General features: G+C 46.7%; 1 protein-coding gene across 10 annotated transcripts in view; it reads right to left on the reverse strand.

Moving 5' to 3' along the window:
- TMPRSS5 (transmembrane serine protease 5) overlaps positions 1 to 18,963 on the reverse strand; it is a 92,385-nt gene that overhangs the window by 29,433 nt on the left and 43,989 nt on the right. The window contains exon 15 of one of the 10 annotated variants that reach the window (XM_045038308.1): positions 250 to 5,665. The exons of 8 other annotated variants lie outside the window; for them this stretch is intronic. The gene's annotated coding sequence lies outside the window, so the exon portion shown is untranslated. Of the gene's footprint in view, positions 1 to 249; positions 5,666 to 9,073; positions 10,609 to 18,963 lie in introns of those variants that run through there. One more of the 10 variants, XM_045038304.1, reaches the window with a different exon arrangement.

The raw sequence follows: 18,963 nt of genomic DNA on the forward strand, positions 1-18,963 counted from the left end.
CACACACACACCCCAAGTGCCCCCACCCAACAGCACTAAAGTCCCTTGACCTCCAAGTCCCAGAGGAAGGACCCCTCCGAGCCGACATTCTTTTTTTTTTTTTTTTTAATGTTTGTTTATTTTTGAGAGAGACAGAGACAGAATACGAATGGGTTAGGGGCAGAGAGAGAGAGGGAGACAGAGAATCCAAAGCAGGCTCCAGGCTCCGAGCTGTCAGCACAGAGCTCGATGCAGGGCTCAAACTCACAAGCTGGGAGATCATGACCCGAGCCGAAGTCGGACGCTTGACCGACTGAGCCATCCAGGGGCCCCTGAGCCGACATTCTTAAACAGAGAATTTAATACCAGATACACAGATTGATTTTTTTTTGTCATCATATTAAAAGAATGAGAATTTCAAGCAAGTTGCTATGAGGTTCAGTGGATGATCCTCAGAAATCTCAGAGGTGCCTGGCTCTACAGCCAGATGGACAAGGCGGACACTTTCCTAGGAAGTGGATCACACACTCGTCTCCAGAGTGCAGGGCCTGTTGAAGTGTGGCTTGAGTGACAGAGAGGAGGAGGGAGGGTGGCTCTCTGCAGGGAACCTAGTGGAACCCCTTGGTGACAGCTTTGGTGTAGGAGGGAAGAGGAGGGGAGATTAATGTCAGAAACTGGAAAGAAGGTAAGTGGAGCCCCTACTTGTGTGTATTTTAAGCACTTTCTCCGTATACCAGTCAGATGAGGGTTGAATTGTGACTTGACTCAGTGTCCCCAGATGCCAGCAATCTGTTATAAGACCCACTCTAATCACTGAAACTGAAGAATACTTCTTACAAGTCCTTTTTTTCTGTCTTCTGGGATGTCTTTTTATTAACATGAAGAATTCAGCCCATGGGCACACAGAAATCCCCAAGCTGATGTTGGTGGCCTTCTTCCACCATGCTGGGCTGAAAGGCTGGGGATAAAACATGAGAACAGAGGGATCGCCCAGCACAGATTCCAGTGCTACTCTTGAGGGGATAATAAGGACCTTCTTCCTTACATTTTCTTGGAAGCCTGGAATCTCAACTATAGTGAGGCCTCAAATGCCAGTCCTAGACAGATGGCTTAAATCTCATCCCATTTGTTCAGAGAAGTAACACTTGCCTTGGCTTAGACATATTCTTTATCAAAGTTTCTATAATTGGCTGCCTCAGAGACACACACATTGGGACTTACATTAGTAACAATACAGCAGTGTATTAAGTTAAATTACATTTTGAAAGCCATTATCTACTTCAGAAGTCTTTCCCAATAGGTCTGGAAGATGAAGCTGGACAGCTCCCAGCTGAGTCATTACCCAGGGCTTCTCTGGTGAAATTGGTAGGGGGTGGGGGTAGGAGCCAATGGGACAGAGGGAATCACAAGCAACCTGAAAACAGAGCTGAGATCCTTGGACATAGCTTGTGGCCTGAGACCCTGTCATCTAGTTGTGGTCCTCTGCCTTGGGTTATTCATCTCAGCACCCCTAATTCAGAGGCCATGGCTGTGGCAGATAGGGCTTGCAGTCCCAAGTCACACAGATGTGTGTGAATTCAAGTCCTGGCTTTGCCACTGAAAGTAGAGGGACATAGAGAATTTAACTTTATCTCCCTGAACTTTAGTTTATTTCAGTAAAATAAAAATAGATGCACAAAGCATAAGACTATTGGGAAAATTAAATCAGATAGTGTCTTTAAGTACCTGGCACAGAATAGGTATTCAATAATGGTCTTTCCTGGGCTCCCCGTGACACAAAATATAATATACCCTGCCCTCGGGGCTCCTTCCTTGCCCTAGAAATTATCTCTGGCTAGCTGGCTAGCTCATCTCCCTCCTACTCACCCTAATAAGAAAATGGCTAGTATTTATTGAGCAATTACTAACAAAGAATCCATAAATGGTGAGTGATAAACCTGGAGGGATGGGGGGGAGTGATCAGGGAATGATGTCCTAGAATCTCATAAATGAAGCCATTCATCATCTCATAGAGAATGAGATGAGATACAAGGGTTGAGTGATGGGGTGAGTGAGATTATGGAGTACAAGAGATCAAAGATTCCAAAAGCCATGCTATTTCATACCGCCTGTCTTTAAAGGTTTAGAGACAACTGGAGAAAGAAGACATGCAAATACAAACCAGGTGCAGCCACAAGATTATGAGGTTATTATCAGCTGGGAGACCATAGAGGACTGTGTGTAGCAAATACTAGTTCAGATGGGCAATATTTAGCAATGCAAAGACTGGAGGAAACAAGTTTGAGGAAAATATATGAGGACTCAGTTATTGCGAAGATCTTCTATCTTGGTTCTGGTTCTCCCAAGAAGCTTAAATTGGAGTCAGAAATGTGGATTTTAAGCCCAGCTACTCTGCTTAAAAGTTGGTGACATTGGACACATCACAACCTTCCTGAACCGTAGTTTTCTCAACTGTAAAATATGGATAAGAATATTGGTTTGGATTCTAAGATTAAAGGAAAAAGCGATTGGTAAACAGCATACAGGTCAGTGATTCCCAGGCCCACCTGAGTACTAAAATGACCTACAATAAAGGCTAAAAATACAGTTTCTGGAGGGACACAGCTCTGACTAGCAAGGGCAGAGCAGGGAACATGTTTCCAGGGCTCTTGTTGACTGAATCTTGCCAGAAGCTGGCCATCATGGAGGGTGGGTAAGGCAGCTTGTGGGCGTCTTTCTCCTAGCACATACAAACAAGGGTACAAACACAGAATAATTCACACTCTCCCCTTCTCAAAACCTTCAGTGGTTGCCTACTCCCTACTAAACTAAGCCTAGTCTCCCTAACTGAACACCCCAGTCCCTTCATACCTACAGAAAGAGTCTGGAAAGACTCCTCTTCCACTCACCGCTCACATACTTGAGTCTGAAATGAAAATCAGCCAGCACCACTTGTTTTCTAGCCCATCTTCTCAAGCCAGTCCACCTGCTGGAATGTTCTGCCCAGCCCCCTCTGTTTTAGGAGATTCCACTCAGCCTTAATTTAGAGTGGGTCTTGAGCTCTGTCCCTTCCATCATGATATCTCTGATCACCTCCAGCTGAAAGGATTCTTCTTTCCTTCTATTACTACGAATTTCATTTGTGCCTTTTGTATGATTCAGCACATCCTACACCTACACCTGTCATCCATCCTCACTATTCCTTGTAGTGAAGTTATCTGTGTCTACCACTTCCCCTGTTTGATTAAAAGCTCCTGGAGGGTAGAAACCATATCTTGTATGTCTACATTCCCTCGTTCTCAACATTGTCCTGCTCAAGGTGTCTCTCCTTCCTTCCCCTAGCTCACAGGCTCCTATGCCTTCTTTAAGGTACCATTAAATGCTAACCCCACATATCCTCTGTGCACTGTATACTTGGCCCCCTACCCCACCTAGGGAGACAACACCATAGTTAGGAGCACACACTTTCAAATCTGAGTTCAAACCCCAAAACTCTATCAACTCAAAAACTGTGTAACACTGAGGAATTTATTTAACCTCTCTATGCCTGTTTCTTCACGGCACCCTTCATAGCAAATGAGTTAATATATGTAAAGCACTGATTTAGCACATTGCTGGACATATATATTCAGTGCTGAATAAATTTTAGCTTAATATCATTACTTCACTCTGAGCCCCTTGAACACAGGACTTGTGTCTTGATCTTTGTTTCCTTAGTGTCTACACAATGCCTGGTATATAGTGGGTGCTCAATATGTTTGTGAGCTGCATGAATGAATACGCCTTTACTATTCAATAAATACTGAATTAATTTATTGATTGCTGGTTGGTTGTTGGTTAGTTGGTGGGTTGGTTGGTTGATTGGATGGATGGATGGATGGATGGATGGAGGGATGGGTGGTCAAAGAGTAGGCACTTTGTTACTGATTGGTTGCATGAGTAAGTAAATCAGTAGCTATTCAATACATGTTGGCTGGTTAGTTCACTGCTTAAAACAAATGAATGAACAAGGAAATGAATGAATAATAGGTATTTAATAAGAAGGTTGGCTGTTTGCATGGTTGAATTAACAAACAGATTTTCCACAAATAGCAGATGTTCCATAAATGTTGGCTGGTTGAGTGAATGAACAAATATCCCTAAAATATAACAACAGCCTCGAGCCAAAGCCAGAGAGGCCACAGCTAGAACATTGGAGGGGGAGAGGGGTGACAGAGGCTGCCCCCCACTAACTGCCTCAGAGATTGTTCCCTTGTGCCTGCCATCTCTGAAGCTCTCCCCCATCCCACAGCTACTTGTATATATTGCCTAGGGCTGCAGTGTGTTGCTATGGGAACCTGGGGCTGGGGAGATGACAAGAGATGGGCCACCCCAACCTTCTCCCCACTCAGCCCCAGAGGCCCCAGTGCTGGCCTCCCTGCCCCACCCCTAGTAAGGGGTGGGGGCTGCACCTTCAAGCACAGTAGAAGCAAATTCTCCATTACCTCAGTTCCCGAGGGCAGGGATGTCAGCTAATTAGTTCACACATCCTTGGCCCCATTCCTTGGCCCTGCTTTTCCCCTGAGGCAGCCCCAACAGCTCACATCTCTAGTTAATGAATTATTTTGCAACACGTCTGGAGATGCATGAACTAGAAATCTTACACAAGTTGGAAGATTTTGCCATTTCCATTAAATATGCCATTCATTTGGTGGGTAATTAAATGTGCAATAATGGGCTCTAATTTCCATCTTAAATGACGTCCTAGAAGCAGCAGAAAGGGAAATGCAGGGTGTAATTTTCTGGGAAAGCCTTCGCACCCCCACCCCTAAGGCTTCTTAGCACATAGAGGAAGGGGGAATTCAGTAAAATAAAGTAGGTTTTGATCCTGTTCCACAGGTGAGTCATCTGCAATTACCCACCTTGGGGAAAGATACAAGAGCCTACAACACAATAACAAACCCCCACCCCAAAGCCCCAGGGCAGCCTGGGGACAGCCTGAAGTGGGGCAGGTGTGGTGGGGAGGAAGCATCTCTGCAGACCCCAGACCTTCCTCCTCCTGTCCATACTTCCTACAATGTACATGTATGCTGTACATGAGCACACACATACACACGCGCACACACAGCATAGGATTCACCTTCTAACCCTAGAAGCACCAGTCTGAGCCAGCTGCAGGAAGCTGCCAGGAAGCAGGAGGGAAACCATGGAGTCCACATTAGGAATGGAGCCAGGTGAGAAGCACCCAGGGATGAGCAGCATGGGCTTTGAAATCAGACACATCTGGGTTCAAATTCAAGCTCCACCACTTGCTGTGAGAATATAGTTGAATTATTTTACCTTCCTCAGCCTCAGCTTCCTCATCTGTAAGATGGGAGTAGTCAAACCCAACTCAGAAGATAATTGTAATAGTCAAAGGAACCATGTATGGAGGTCCCCGTTCAGCCCTGGACATGGTAGCAAGCTCTCAACAAATCACATTCCCTCTTGCCCTTCTCCCCTCAGTTGGCAATGAAGGTCAGGCTTGCGGGGTCAACTCACAATTATAGAGGTCCAGGAGGCACTCACCCTCTGGGAGGTGCCCTGACTCCTCACTGCTCTCCAGCTTGCACTGGGCCCATTCCTGCCCTTCCCATTGATGAGGGAGCATAGGGCAAGCTGATAGCCAGCAAATACAGCCCCCCTGCCTCCCACCAGGTGGGACTTGTGTGACATCCCTCAGGCACTCCTGTCTGAACAAGAACAAAGGAAAGGAAACAAATGGTTAATTGATAGAGATCAAAGTCCTGCAGGACAGGAGTCTCTGTCAGTTTACAAGTATCTTAGTAAATTATAAGAAAAAGGCAATCTTGTCCACAGCCTAATCTCCAGAAACCCATAGACTCAGTTTCCTGGAGCCCCAACATCATCCCTCAATAGTGATAAGGGAAACAAAGGCGAGAAGGAAATGGCAAGTAAAATTAAATTTCCTTATAACCTGCAGCCCATTGACAAATACTTGAGGCAAATACAGAGTATAACAGGTCTCCAGGAACCCCCTGCTGTCCTAATATTAATGCCTTACTAGAGGGAAAACAGCCTTAGCTTGACAATAGCAAGGCCCCTGGCATCTTATGAGTCCTCTTTAGCACATGAAAATCTTTCTGGAGGCCTCCCTTTTGCCTTTACCCCCCCCAACTCCACAGTACAGAACCAGTCACTCTTCACAACCCCAGTGCAGCTCTTTCTGCCCATGCATCCTATCGCTGTGCTTCAATAAAATCACCGTTTTGCTCCAAAGACATCTCAAGAATTCTTTCTTGGCCAACAGCTCTGGACCCCCACGACTCCAAAACCCATCACCATCTCTAGGACAGCCTCAGCATTTCAGGGGGAATGGGTCTTTCAGCCTTTCTTGAGGCAGGGCTGAGATTGCAGAGAGGCTGAGGAGGGTGGAAGAAACTGGGCTCCCGATGTGAACACAAAGGTAGCACAAGGCAGCCTTTCTTGAAGCAGGCCTGTGAAGACCAAGAAGAGGCCCTCGATTTTCTAGCATGGTCTGTGGTGAGTTCACAGACTTCCTGGTCAGCCCTCAGAGGCATGCCCCCCTCATTGAATCTTCAGAGGCTGATGCCTGGAGGCATCTAGCCAGGCTTCTCCCTTCCTCATGAATTTGGAGGACTCAATGGCAGAGCTGTCCCTGGCTGGAGCCTCCCAGTTCCTGGGTCTCTGCTTAGCTTGGCAGAGCCTCTGAGTGTGGATGAGGGTGCCAGGATGGGGGTGAGGGCAATAAATCAGGCTGTCCCCTGCTCCTCTGACTGGTCTCCACTCTGGGCATCTGGAAAGGAGATAAGTGAATAATTCTGAGGACACATCCCAGGGTATCTCAGAATCTGAGTCCAGAAAATGGATGCATAATAGCCTACCTGGAAGTAGGCTTGGGGAAGAGGTAGAGTGAAGACAAAAAGAAACCAAAAAAAACAAACAAAAAAACACAAAAAAACCCGGTTGACTCAAAGCAGACGCTTCACTCAAAAAAGTAGATACGGGTGAATGTATGCTGGGCATTTATGAGGTGAGAGCAGAGACTAGAATGGAAAGGAACCCCAGAAGACAGTTCCCAACTACAGGATCTGGGGCCTATTCAGTGAGGTGAAGGAGGTGGCCTGTGACTCCCTGAAGCCCCTCAGGGTCTACCCCAAAGTCTTTCCATTTATTTATTCTTTCAAGTTCTCACTCTTTGCTTACTCAATTACTCAACTAATATTTCTGGACTGTCAACTTTACACAGAGCAGACTATTCATATGATAAATGTCACAGGTTTTAGGGGCAGACAGACCTGGGTTGAGTCTCTGTTCTGTCGTTACTGGCTTTAAGACACTGGTAAGTTACTGAAGTCCCTGGGCCTCAGTTCCTACATCTCTAGAACAGGATTGTTGTGAAGGTTAATGAGGCAGTACCCACAAAGTGCTTAACATGACGGCAGGCACATAGTTTTATGTGAACTAAAAAAATTAGTCATTGCTGTTATTATGAAGGCAATATGCTAACGCCCTGAGATGTTCAACACATGATTATCTCCTTGGAAAATCAGTGCATAAAATACACTATATAAAATTACGTCCCTAAGGAAAAGAGTATTCTGTCCTTTTCATTGCCTACGGCATGCCTGATAAGGTTTTGCACATAATAGGAATTCAGAAGCTATTTGATAAATGGAGTTAAATTCCTTAATGACCAAGGATGAACCATTTCAGCGGCTTGTCATAGAGAATATTATTACCTCATATAGGACCATTGGGCTGGAGAGGTGGCCATTTAAGTCGGGGCAATGACACAGAGCCAAATTTAGACCAGTCATGAAATCTAGGCCTGAACAGTCTCCAGAGTTTGCCTTCATGATGTTTCATTTGATTTTTTCTTAAAGAAATAGGACATAAAACATTACATATAGGCTGCCAGGAATTAGCATTACAACATTCATCTCTTATGTTTTGTGTAATATTTAACCCTTCCTCCCATCAGTGATGCTAATATGCAGAGCAATTTTAGTTTGTGAAAAGGGAGAGAGAGGTTTGAGGGGGTCCAGGCAGAAATCATAAAATCATAGGGCATGACACAAATCTGGAAACTCCTCCCATAATACAAGACCAAGAGGGCAGAAGGAACTTAAGAAATCACCCTCATTCTTCCTGCTCATCTGACAGATGGTCCCAGGTGGCTCCAAGAGTTGTCCAAGGCCACTGGCCAGCTAGTGACAGGGCTGGGACAAAGTGTAGTCTCCTGACTCCACTTCGATGATCTTCCCACTACACCTGTCTGTCATGTTCCCTGAACAAGAAATCATCAGAGACAAGCAGATGACTGCTTTCCTTCCCAAGCAGGCCAGAGGGACCACAAGAGCATCACTTAGCAAGACAGCCAAACACAGTTCTTGATAAGAAAGAAGGCAATGTGGTGATGTAGCCATGCTCAAACGGATCCCGGTTCTTCTTTGCCCCCCAACCACTGCCCTCTACCCTGCTTCTGAAGAGACGGAGGTTGGTAAGCAAGTTTACATCTGCTACTAAGCCAGCTGTTCAGGGGACTTCATCCTAGACACAATTAGAACGGACACCTGCTTTTAATAACGAAAACAATCTGAGGATATTTAAGTTAGTCACAGTTCAGTTGTCACATTTGGGGGGAGAAAAAGCAGGATGAGCCTGAGGGATGGCCCTAAGGAAGGGATAATGGCTGCTGGGCCAGGCTCTTCAAAGGCCCTCTTCCACATGAAACCAAACTCAGGAAAATCCACGGAGACCCCATCTGCCCTCTCTTCCCAGCCCTGGTCCACCAGGAAGATGCAGGAGAGCAATGTGCATCAGTGGAAGTGGACAGGCTGGGGGCCATGGAGAAAAGGACGTTGAAGGGCCTGGGAGCTACCTGTGGACCCAGCCCCTGCCTGCCCACCCACTCAGGGTCCCGTTCCCTCCCCCTGCCCTCACACACAGTCCACTCCTTCTTCACTCTGCCTCGTTCTCCCTGATAACCATTGCAAAGTCTCAAGTGACAAGTGAGGGACCCTCATCATTTTATATCCAGAGCCTGATACAGGTCCTGGTGTGCAGTAAGCACGTATTAAATAAGTGTTAAATAACCAATAACCTTCAGGCGTCAGCATTCATTTTCTTACAACATTATAGTTTAATTCTATCATATCCGTCCTTCACTTAGGTATTTATTACCTTTCAGATGTAGGTGGCTATCAGCACCATTTCACAGATGGAAAACTGGAGTTTGAGCCAGTGAGGAGGACCTGCCCAGTATTGCCAGGTAGCCAGAGAAGCCGGGAAGCCAGTAGGCCTTATGCCCCGTACTCTTTCTGCCACGTGAGGAGCCTTGTCTGCCCAGAGTTGTTCCACAGGTATTAGCATTTAAAAGAGAACCCCCGCCCACAGCCCAGGACCTACCTTGGGGCCATGCACATTGTCAGAGCTCATTAGCTAAGACAAACCAAACTTGGAGGCTATTCTCTCACAGGAGCCTGCTTGGGGGCCGGGGGGAGGTGACCTAAGCCTAGTGTGGAGGTAGGCGCTGCCACATAGGTGGTGGTGATAGGAAGGGGCAAGAACACAGAATAATAGAGCAATCTCAGATAGTCACAAGAGCTGCAAAGATGGTCACAAATGGGGAATTTTAGGGGAAAAATACAGGACCAAATGCATCAGTGGACTCAAGGACTGGGCTGTATGAGTCACACGCTAAGTGCTCAGAGAGACTCAGGGAAGGGAGAAACTAGGGTAAACAGTGTCTGAGACGCTTCATGGAAGTGGAGGGCCTTAAGAAAGCTTAGAATCTGCTTAAGTGAAGGGTGCAGGAGCTGGGTCTTCCCAATGTGAAATCCAGAACAGGGAAAGGAAAGCAAGGATGCATTTATGGAGCGATTGTTATGTGTCTGGCACCATGCCAGACGCCGTCACATCCATTAACAGCTCATTCCACAGAAGAGAGAGTAAGCACAACATGAGGGAACGGGGATGGGAAGAGACCAGACTACAGCAGAGGGCCCAAGTAGGAGGGGAATGAATAAGGAATGAGAGGTGGGGGCAGAGGAGCTCAGGTTAAGGAGGACCTGGCATGCTGGGCTGGGAACACATCCCTGACTTCCCATGGCCTTGCTACAACACTGCGTCGTGATTGTTCAGTAACGTCAGCTAAGCCATGAGCAGCTTAAGAGCAGAGAAGGTTTCATATCTCACTGCAGTGGTTCCCAGACTGTAGCATGCATCTGAGGCACCGGGAGGGGTTATGCAAACAAGTTCCCAGTCTCACAAATGGCCCTCCTGATGCTTGCTTCCCGGTCAATCCCCTGTGGGCTTTCCTCCCACACTGAGTAGATCTGACTTGTGGGACCAATGGGCTATTGTGGGAGTGAAGGTGTGTGGCTTCTGAGATGAGATTACAAAAGAAATTGCAGCTTGTCGCTTTTTCTCTTAGGCTGCTCCAGCCACCATGTTGTGAGGACACTCAAGCAACGCTGAGGAGAGGTGCACAGGGGTTGGAACTGAAGCCTCCAGCCAGCAACCAACACCAACGTGCCAGCGATGTGAATGGGCCACCTCAGAGGCAGGTCCTCCAGTCCTACTTCAAGCCTCCTGACTGCACTCCCAGCAGCTCCATGATAGATCCTAAGCCAGAAGCTCCAGAAACTAGGAGGGATAAGAGATGGTTATTATTGATTTAGGCCACTAAGTTTTGGAATCATTTGTTAGGCATCCATAGGTAACTAACACACCAGATGGTGCGGATGCGGCTGGCCCAGAGACCACACTTAGAGAATGGCTGTGCTATTTTAACCTTTGTACCTAGCATGTGCCTGGCACACAGGATGCACTTAATAAATGTGGTTTTTTTTAATGTTTATTTATTTTTGAGCAAGAGAGAGAATGCAAGTAGGATACAGGGCGGGGGGGGGGGGGGGGGAACAGAGGATCCAAAGGGGCTCTGTGCCAATAGCAATGAGCCCAATGCAGGGTGCAAACTCATGAACTGTGAGATCATAACCTGAGCCAGTCCAATGCTCAACTAACTGATCCATCCAGGTGCCCCAATAAATATATTTTTAATTGATTGATTAATGAGTAAGTATCATATGAATGGATAAAGGTGAGAGACCTACAGCTATGAGTACTGGGGGGCCATACAGTTGGTGAATGTTAGGACATGGGAAATATTTGGGGATGTTTGCTGAGAAAGGTCTGTAGAACCGTGGTTTGCCAAAGGGCCCTGCTGGCAAAATTGCCATCTTAGTGTGCAATCTCCACTCTAGTTTCTAATGCCTCTGACCAGGGGCTTGGCAGGCAAGGGAGCCTAGGCCTGGAAACTGGTCTCTCTACTTCTCCTTCCAGCCAACAGAAGACCTGCCAAGACATCCATCCACCCCTGCATTTTTACCTCCATCAGGGATCTTCCAGCCCTCTCCCTGCTCTCCTTTGTCATCCCTCATGCTCCCATTCTGCCAGCCCCCACCTTTTTTCCTCCAACAGCTTCACCTTCCTCTATAAGCCCACTGGGGAAATTCCAGCCTCCTCTGCTGCTGGCCCCATGATGACTGTTTTATCCCATTTACATTATTCCTACAAAGCAATTCACAGTACAATGCCCCAAGTATTTAACAAGCACCAGCTGTCTGTGCTGGCCAGCACTAGACTGAATACACAGAGACAAATAAAACCTATTTACAAGTGAAAGATTTCCATTAAAGACTTCAGAGCACCCAGGACCAGCATCTCTGTTTCAGCTAAAATCCCTCCATGCCAAACTCCAATCTCCCCACCCGCCTCCACATACACCACAGCCACCTCTGTGGGACTAGGGTGGGTATGGGGGTTGTGACCACCAGCCTACGCTATGCATCACCTCCTTAGTGGCAAAAACATGTAGAAAAGTGCTAAACATGAGCATCTCTATCAGAGGGGACCTTTCACCACAACCCTAGCCCAGGACAAATCCTCTGCTCCTCCAGATATTTGATTACTGCATTTGTAACTAGCCTGGAGTCTCTGGAAGAAAACTGGCTTTGCTTTGATGTTTTTCCAGCTCTCTCCCTCTTGCTCCATTGGTTTCAGTCACTCTGCAAGGGCTTCAGACTTGTTTGTCTTCCCTTGCATTTTGGCTCAAAGTGTTTGTGCAGCAATACTCAGGATTCAGTTGGGATTTCTAAAAAACACAGTATCTGATATGCTATAGAAGACTGGGGCTGTCTAGCCCACTTCTAGGCAGAGCTTGAGATACTGAGCCATTTATTTTTAGCATTGTTATGGTCAGGGTTAAGTGGGCCCATCCAAACCCCCTTCTCCCCTTTGGGTCTCAGAGGTCACTTCCCAGGATGCCTAGAGCCTTCAAGACAAGTGTAGTAAGCTTAAGGGGAGGGAGTTGAGCCCAGCCTCAAGTGCCACCCTCTCCTAAGCCTTTGCCATAGGAGCTCTAGAGTTGTTCGATGATACAAGTAAACTTCTAGAGAAACTCTCAGTCCACATGAGGAAGTGGGCCACATGCTCCCACAAAGGATACAGACCACCAGTGTCAACTCAGGCAATGTCCACCCCAGAGCCCTACCTGTTGGGGCTCTCAGAGTCTGACTTCCAGCCCCTTCCCTGAGGCTGCTTTCTATAATGAAAGCACCTCATACCTAGCAAGCCGGAATCAGAATGTTTCATCTTCCCCTCATCTGCACACATTCATTAATATCACCATCAGTATCAGAAAGTCTTGAAGAAGTGGGAAGCTATCCAGATCCTGGTGGGTACAAGCTTTCCAAAACCCTACTGTTCACTTGAAACTTCAAATGCCATCGTTGTCAACCCATCAGTTGTTTTCCTTGAACTGGCAGACTCCCTCTGTTCATTTTTAAATGTCTGCAAAATATCAAATCTGAATAATCATAGTTTTTCTATCAATATATCTCACAAGTAAAATGACATTCTAGGGAAAAAGTGGCTAGTTCAGCTTGCAACTCGGTCATATGAGTGCTTTTCCTAAAGACATCCTCTGTATTTCAGTATGCAGCAGAAGGGCTGTAGGGGGGCTCCACACAGACTTAAAAAAAAATGCATGTCTTGTCTCAAAAGCCAAGATTTAATAAAACTAGTACTCTATTGCTTCATCAAATATACTCTTTAGTGAAACTGGATTTTTTTAAATGTCTGTGGTAGTGAAAAATATGGTGGAAAACCACTAGAACAGTTTGGTGGCATTGCCTTCATCTGTGCCAAGGCACCAGCAGTTTTGCCCACCATCGTTTTCGAAGTGTCAACACTAAGAAAGGGGCAAATTAAATCTTAGTATTATCATGAAAAGAGTTTTAACCATACAGATATCCTGAAGGAGTCTCAGACCCCAGGGGTCCTCAGACAATACCCTGAGTACTGCTGGCCTAGAGCAAAACTGATCAGCTAGGGAATCAGATTCCCTCTCAGAAATATTCTAAACCAAGAAACACTTAACCAACAAGGTGGCTAGTAGGGAAAAGTGAACTTGAGAAGGTAGCACCCTTAGATCAGAACCAGCAGGGCCCCTGTCCTGGATTGGCCTCCCACCTCAGGGGAGGCTAGTACTTTCTTTCTGATGCCTAGTAGCATCAGACGAAGGAGACTATCAGTATCATCTAGAAGGGGCACCCCAAGCCTGGATGAGGACCTGCAAAGGCCCTGTTTTATTTCTTTCCTTTGGGGAGCTCACAGACCCTCTACCTCATATGTGGGATTAACCAGATTCCCTGAGAGCCCTGGGGCTCACAGCAATGTGGTTGTCACAGGCCCTGATAGGTGGGTCCTGATTCTAGGAGGGCAGCTTGGCAAGAGGATTGCTTCTGCTGGCCAATGCAAAGTATTTCTTTCAAGGGATTACACAACGTCAGGAAACCAGGATGGTATTGTCACATTTCTTTTGGTGACACTCACTCATGTCAGACACAAGATGAATTCAGGACTTTGGGCTACCAAAGGTTCACTATCAATCTTTGGGCTCATGTATCAGGTGTTCATCCATGGTGCTCCCTTCAGTCTACAGCACCCAAGGACAGTGGAGACACCCATGCTCCCCCACCATCTGTAGTACTTCTGCTTTCTGTGGGCTCCATGCCACATGTCAGATGATCCTCTGGGGATGGTCAGGCCATCTCCTCCAAGGGCTTTAGAGATCATGGTTCCACAATGCCAATAGGCCCTTATGATCAATGTCTTCTCTTGATTCTAATAGATGTGATGACATCATATTCTTCCAGGTTAGTCTTTAACTGTCTAAAACAAGGGACTTTCCTTCTTCCTCCACCTGTGTGTCCTTCATCTATCCTCCCTACAGATGGCAGTGTATAGAGTACTACAGTGGAGTCAACACTGAAAGAAATCATATTCCAAAGTGTCCGAAAAAGTCAAAACAAGACTTAATTAGGAATGTCTTAAATTCACCTTCATTTTTTTTTAAGGATACTTTTGCTGGACATAAACTTCTTGGTTGACAGTCTTTCTATCAGAACTTTAAACATGTAATCCCACTTCCTCCTGGCCTCCATGGGTTCTCATGAGAAGTCAGCTGTTAACCTCGTGGAGGATCCTTTGTATTTTTATTTATTTATTCTTTTTTTTATTGGAGGATCCTTTGTAAATGATGAGTTACTTCTCTCTTGCTGCTTTCAAAATTCTCTGCCTTTGGCTTTTGTTATTTTGGCTATAATGTGTCTTGGAGTGAATCTCTTTGAGTTTGTCTTCCTTGGAGTTTGTCAAGCTTTTATATGTATAGATTAGTGTTTTTAATCAAATTTGTTAAGTTTTTAGCCATTATTCCTTCAGATTTTCTCTCTGTCCTTTTCTCTAACTCCTTTCCTTCTGGGACTCCCATTATTTATATGTTGGTAACTTGATGGTGTCCTACATGTCTGAGCTCTGAGTTGGGTCAAACAAAGGCAAGCCTTGAGAATGGCTCTCTTCCAGGGAGCATCCATACAACTCAAATAAAGCTCTTCTCTGAGTATAGGGTTTTTTTGGAGAGTCCAAGCCCATTCTTCCCTTTTTGGCAGCTATTAAGCTGCTAATTTTCACATAAACCATAGTTGTGAGGCTGCTCATTTCCAAGGTTGCTGTGGAGCAAGGGAGAGGGGAATGGGAATAGGGCAAGCTAAAATACTATGAAAACATGATGTTCTTGCTGACATTTGGCCATTTCTTGAGTGAATGATCCTCAAATTGTTGTATATTGTGGTCAAATTCCAGCATTCTAGGAAAGTTGATTTTGACTATTTTTGCCAGTGTTTTCATTGCTTTAATGAAGAAGATTTTTGGAGGACCCTCTTCCACCATTGTTATAAGTGCTTTAAATTGTTTACATACACAAGGGCCCTGAACACCCTCCCAGTAGCCCTATCTGAAAGATTGTCAATGAGGCAGAATTTGAGCCATGGCTCAAGCCAAAGTTATAAGGAAACGGAAACTACATAAGATGAGGAAGAGCAAGCAGAAGCTATAAACTGGATGGAAAAAAAACCAAAACATATTGGGGAAGCATATATTAGTTGGAAGAGAGCAGAGTTAAGAGCAGATGCCCAGAGTTGCTGAGTCACTTAGTGGCCAAACATTAGAGGAAATGCACACAAATTTCTGTGGCTGATATCCCTTCAGACACCTTGAAATCAGAACCGCCCATCTGTTCCTGCTCTTCCTGAGATCTGGTCTGCCTCTCTTGGGATCTTTAAAATAAAGTTCCTATAAAATGAAGTAATTCGAGAGAGTACCTGTTCCTTCGAACCAAAAGAGGCAAATAAAACAGGCAGACAGAGAGAAAGGAAGGAAATTCCGGGCTCAGAACTCAGCATATGTGATGGCACAGCCAAGTCATAAAACAGCCTGGAATGTTTGAAAAGATGAAAACGAGAGCCAGAAAAGAGGAAAAGGCTGAGAAGCAGGAGAAAAGAAACAGTCAGGAGGACAAGGATTGCATTTTGTGGTGGTTAAAGTTGATGCTAAAGGAACCTGGAAAATGTCTGCTACAGTTTCCATGAGGAGAGAGCAGTGCACAGCTTTATATCTTGGATTTCCAGGAGTATTCCAGGGTTTCATTCTAAGTTGGGTTAACACCCAGAGAATCCAGACCAAAAAGGGCCTGTCTTTTCAAGCAGAAATTCTCAAAACGTACTGCCAGGACCAGTAGCACCAGCACCACGCAGGAATTTTCTAGAAATACAAGTTCTCAAGCCCCACCCTAATCCTACAGAATCAGAAACTCTGGTAGTGGGGCCTAACAGTCTGCATTTAACAATCCCTCCAGGTGATTTGGATACATGCTAAAGAACTACAGGTCTGTGTGCTGAGAGAGGTCTATGGACCCAGGAAGGAGAAGCCCAAGTAGAATTAGAGAAACACATGTACACGGAACTTGATGAAGAGAAACATTCACGTTTCATGAGCGCTGCATGTGGCCAGGACTGAGGAGGCCTCACTTCTGGTCACAGGAATCTGCATCCCCATCACTGGTTTGGGGTGGAAGTGTGGAGGAAGGAGATAGAGGGGAGTATTGCATGTGCTAAGGGCAGTAAACTTGAGCCACTTCAGTGACTGGAGGAATCCAGAATATCCTAGATCCAGACTTATCTTAGCATTATTTTAGGTTCCCACTTTAGTTTTCCAGCTGATTAGAGTTACACTGTGCTGACTTCAACATAAACTCAATATTGTAGAAGTAGAAGAGTGATCGTCCTCCCCCAGGTTATGTCTCTTATCCCCTTAATCTGGGACTAGAATGTTCAGGACTTATTTGGTCAATTCTGAGATGGTTCTACCTGTACTCCTACCTCAATGGTAGGCCTTGGTGCAAAGCCAGCTCATTCCTCAGCCTTCAGCAGCTTTGACCACAGAGTGTATTGATCCTCAACATTAGAATCAATAAGAGAACTTTCAAAAAAAATTTTTTTAAGTCTGACCCTGACCCTGGGAGCAACTGAATCAGAATTTCTGGAATGGGTTGGTATTTTTAGGGTGATTGCCACGGCAACTCTAACACACATCCAGTGTGGAGAACCAGTGATGACTGCAGTTTCCTTGTGAATCCCATCCTCCTGCCCCATAGAAGGAGCACCCTGGGGTGCTGGGAATCTCAAAGGGTCAAGAGATGGAGTGAGGGAAGAAGGTGGACCTGCATTCTGCTAGAGGGTGTGTGTGCCCGACCCAGGGGTTCCGACACCATCCTGAGGACGCTGGACAGTTGCAGACAGACCTGAGATGGCACCGTGTACGTCTGGAAAAGTCACAGTGTGGTGGATGCAGTGGGAGGACCAGGTGTGGAGGACTGGAGCCGAAAGCCTGAGGGGAGATGCTGAGAGTGTGAAGGAAGGGGCCACGGAGGAGGAGGAAGAGGAAGACGATGTGGAGGAGGCCGGGTTCACGGAACTCTGTGCGGATTGATGAGGGAGGACCAGGGATAACCCTGGGTTTCTGGCTTAGGCGCTGGCTGCAGGATGATTCCATTCACTGAGCTGGGTATAGGGGCTGCCCTAGCTGCCTGGCGCCCAACCCAGGGGTGATTAGTGGCCCCCTGAGAGCCCAATAAAGCAAGTGGCTGGGAGTCTGGGCTCTGGATTGGTTGGTCTGCATATGGAAGGTACCCTTGCAGGGGAGTCCTTTACTCTCCATAAGAATTAGCGAGCCCTGGGAGGGCCAGTCCCTCCAGAGTCACTGAGGCCTAAGGCATCAAAGCATCAGAAAATAAAAAGGTATGATTAGCACAAGTGCCAATTCATGTAGCCCGCTCCCGTGTTCCTGGCACATAGCAGATGTTCAGTGGATGCTCACGGAAGAGACAAGCAGCATAGGAGAAGCATTTCTGTCTCTGAAGGCACCCAAGGTGGGTGTGGGAGGGCCTGATCGGATGGTGTCCTATCCCTGACAGGCAGTGAGGAACAGGCCTGAGAGACAGGTGGCAGGAGAGGGATGTTCTAAGGATGCATGAGGGCTCTTCAGAGCAGGAAGTGTTTGAAGAGAGGGGCAATGTCAGCGGGGTCCTGCGAGGAGGACAGAAATGGGACAGCTGGGGAGCCAGGGCCCCAAAACCACCCGGCCTCCATTGCAGGGCTAAGCCGAGCCCCGCAGGCCTTCCTGGAAGTGCCCTCTCGCATTTACCGGCACTGCCCTCCTGCTCCCACCCAAGTCTTAAAGGACCTGAAGCGCCTGGGGTTCTGGCAGGAGCCACCATCCTCATCCCAGGTAACGACTCCAGGCCTGCCCTCCCCTCCGGCCTGGGCATCTTCCACCCTTCCCTGGACTTGGCTGGCTACCCAGGCCTTGAATCAAAAGATGACTTACTTCCTTTCTGGTGCCAGCACAAAAGAAAGTTTTGCCTTTAGATGGATTTTCCCCCCATTCTGCCCCACAGTCACCAGACCCCGAGAGGAATTATAAATGACTTCTTGGCTGAACAGTGAGATCTTCATCCATTCAAGCCCAGAATGTTTGGAGATCAGTGCTGTGCCAGAGATCCCCAGGGGTACATAATGGGGAAGAGGAGAGTGAACTCACTGGACACTTCAGTGCTGATTGTTCTGTCACCAAATGTGTCCTTGACCGTGACGATGGCTTCTGCATACTTGCTTTCATCTATTTCACAACCCTCCAAGGGGAAGGGGAGCATATTATTTCTGTCGTACCCGAGTTGGACACTGAGGCTCAAAAAAGTCAAATAACTTGCCCAAGGGCAAAAGCTGAGAGCCTGCGAGTCCCATGGGGAACATTTTGGCTCGAGCCCTGCCAGGAGACACCATGGCGGCCACTCCTGGGCGTCACTGAAAGCGGTGAGTTTCTTGTCTTTTGCTCAGGAGGCAGGGCTAGTGCAAAGACCACAGATTTTTGGAACCCAAAAAAACGTGTAGTTGAACCCCATCCCCACCTTCTCCAGGTGTGTGAACTTGTGTGTGTTAACATAGCTGAGCCTCAGTTTCGTTTACACAAAGAACAGGCTACCTCCTCGAAGCAGTTTTGTACAGATTCTGTGAACCAAGGTACTTAGCATGGCTCAGTACT

The sequence above is a fragment of the Felis catus genome, chromosome D1 (assembly GCF_018350175.1).
Source record: "Felis catus isolate Fca126 chromosome D1, F.catus_Fca126_mat1.0, whole genome shotgun sequence".
Taxonomy (NCBI): Eukaryota; Metazoa; Chordata; class Mammalia; order Carnivora; family Felidae; genus Felis; species Felis catus.